Source organism: Thalassophryne amazonica, chromosome 19, assembly GCF_902500255.1.
Source record: "Thalassophryne amazonica chromosome 19, fThaAma1.1, whole genome shotgun sequence".
In the NCBI taxonomy this organism is placed as follows: domain Eukaryota; kingdom Metazoa; phylum Chordata; class Actinopteri; order Batrachoidiformes; family Batrachoididae; genus Thalassophryne; species Thalassophryne amazonica.
This window is the reverse complement of record NC_047121.1, coordinates 14,031,631-14,034,405: the sequence shown is the minus strand read 5'-3', so window position 1 is coordinate 14,034,405 and position 2,775 is coordinate 14,031,631. Positions and strand designations below refer to the sequence as shown.

Below are 2,775 nucleotides of genomic sequence, written 5' to 3'. Positions count from 1 at the left end.
ATTCCAGGCTTTCAGAGAAAGTATGGTAGCTTTTGCCACTTTTTCAGGAATGACCAACTCCTCTGGCTGAGGGTGTGTGTGTGCACGCACATGTTGAAAAAAGCTTACAGCTTGTACTGAAAAATACAGATAGAACACAAATAAGTGTTTTCATGGTTGCGATTCATAAACACACAGAAGAGTTTGCTTCCAGCACAGCTGATTTTTTTCTCTCTTTCTCTCTCTGAAGTGTCTACCAAAAATGGTGATAATGGATATAAAGAGAGCAGGGTTAGGTGGGGTAGCGGGGTTATGGGACATGATTGACAATTCTGCCCAATTAACTAGAGATCACTTAAATGTCTGGCGAGCTGAAGAGGTCATTATCCTGAAGAGCTCTGGAGAAGCCCATTAGGGATTTCCAAAGCGGGACCTGTGACTCTTCCACTTTGGTTTTATGTATCTTCAATAAAAAAAGGCACATGGCTGCCTCCTCCCCGTGGAGGCCACCGGACTGTTTGTTAAGTGCAAAGACTTCGCCACATCCACTCATGCATGTGTGTGTGTGAGAGCCCGTGCACAGCACACACTCAGCACACACACAGAGTAAAGCTCACGCTGTAAGCCATAAGCTGTGAAGAAACTGCATCACTTAATGCCAACTTAAGCCAAAAGCAAAACACGAGACAACAAATCAATGTTCTCCACAAAGTGAGCACTGCACACTAAACAAATGTAAGAAATATTGACTTTTACGTTAGCTTTACAGAAGAGATGGCAACAATGTGCATCATTTCTCTGAACAAGAGAAACACTGAGGGCAACATCAATGTGCACATCATTCTATGAGAAGTGCACTAACTAAAGTGGAAAATGAGCTTTACTCACTATGGATTCATTGCTGCTATTGTAGGCTGTGTTATTGTTTGGGGGAGGTGATGGTCTAGTGGTTAAGCTGTTGGGCTTGAGACCAGAGGGTCCTTGGTTCAAATCCCAGCCTGACTGGAAAATCACTAAGGGCCCTTGAGCAAGGTCCTTAATCCCCTAGTTGCTCCCGGTGTGTAGTGAGCATCTTGAATGGCAGCACCCTGATATCAGGGTGAATGTGAGGCATTACTGTAAAGCACTTTGAGTGTCTGATGCAGATGGAAAAGAGCTATATAAATGCAGTCCATCTATCATTCAAAACTATTTTAACATTTCTCACTCGGTTCTTGCTTGGTTCACATCATATTTATCTAAATGCATACACAGTACCTGCGGCCCGGTCCTGGATAAGCAGGTGAGTGAGTGAGTGAGTGCATGGTGTCTTCTAAAGTACTTCTAATAACTCAGCTGTGAAATATGGAGTACCTCAGGATTCTGGTTTAGGTCTTTTGTCAGGGATGGATTGGCCATTGAGAGTTACCGGGATTTTTCCCAGTGTGCTAATCAATAAATGGACCGATGGCTGCCCAGTTTTGTTTAATTTTTTTATTTTTCATGGTAACTATCCCGGTCCGCAATATTTTTTTCATAGGTTACTTCTAGCATTATGTACATTCCTCAGCCAATCAGAAAGTCAGAACTCATTGTATAAAGGGGTGGAGCATGTTGATGAAAGATGCCCAAGCACGCCTCTCTATGAAGTCCGAACCACCTAACCTGGGTTCGGGTGTTTATTAAATCCTATTTTGGGGACTGCGCAGTTTGATTTGTCATGGGCATTAAAAGTTATGAACCGCATATTTTTTCCATTAATTACACACTGAGTGGAGCTAACAGGTGAAGCTACCGACAGCTACTAAAAGTGCTAAAAAGTAGCATACAACATTAAATCCAATGAGGGTTTCACTGAGCATGTCTACTGCAATAGAGGCTTCTTATCTGTTAGGACATTTGCACTCTATGAGCATTTGGAGTATTGCATCTACCCGTGCACCTAAAACAGGTGATCTCAATAATTAGCTCATCCACCTGCCTGAAGAGCTGAGCCAATTACAATCAGCTGGTTTATTAGGAAGATGGAAAAAATATATAATTGGACTTGGACACCTGGAATAATCTGGCTTGTTGTGCGGTGAAACCTGCAGTTGTCTTCCTTGCTGCCAGTGTCCTAGTGTTTTAGCCAACATCCTCCTTGTAAGAGCAATACACTTACTTTCCTCTACATTTACTTTAGACAAGACTTGACAACTTGCATGGATATTGTTCAGTAATCATCTTTTGTTGTCTGTCTTTCACAGGGCTCTCTATTTGTGTGATGTGACCTACAGTACCTTGCTGCCAGCCTGTCAATGCCATGACAGTTTTCACCGCCTATGAGTGAGTGATAAATAAACACTGTTGAATCTTAAATCTTTTCTGCAGTATCCTTCTTAAGACCAAGTGAGCAACATACTGTGTAGTCATCATTTATTGCATTCAAGTCTCCAGAATCTAAAGAGATATTGTTCAGTATAGTAGTGTTATTAAGGGCTTGTGTTGTTTATATGTACTTCAACAGGGGGCGACTTGGCACAGTATCTGCACGTGGATTGTATTGGTGGGCCAGTCTGGACCAAAAAGTCCAAGGCCGAATTTTTGTCCAAGTCCAGCCCTGTCCTTTGTTGTTTTCATTTTATATCGCACGTCTTGAATATTTAGTGAGAAACTAGAACTAGTTTTCATTGTTTTGCCTATGACATTCAGCTTTACTGTTATGGTTAGAGATCCGGATTGGTACAGGCTATGGACCCAAATGCTGGGAGCAAGGAAACAGAGCTGGTTGTGAACAAAAAGGTATTTATTTACAATAAGGAAAATAATAATGCTTTG

The 2,775-nt window shown here is 41.8% G+C and overlaps 1 long non-coding RNA gene across 1 annotated transcript; it reads left to right on the top strand.

The window, feature by feature from the left end:
- Positions 1-2,056: 2,056 nt before the first annotated feature.
- On the top strand, positions 2,057-2,283 carry LOC117500913. Its single transcript, XR_004557892.1, has 2 exons — positions 2,057-2,100; positions 2,205-2,283. It is a non-coding gene; the product is annotated as an uncharacterized LOC117500913 (long non-coding RNA).
- Positions 2,284-2,775: the final 492 nt, after the last annotated feature.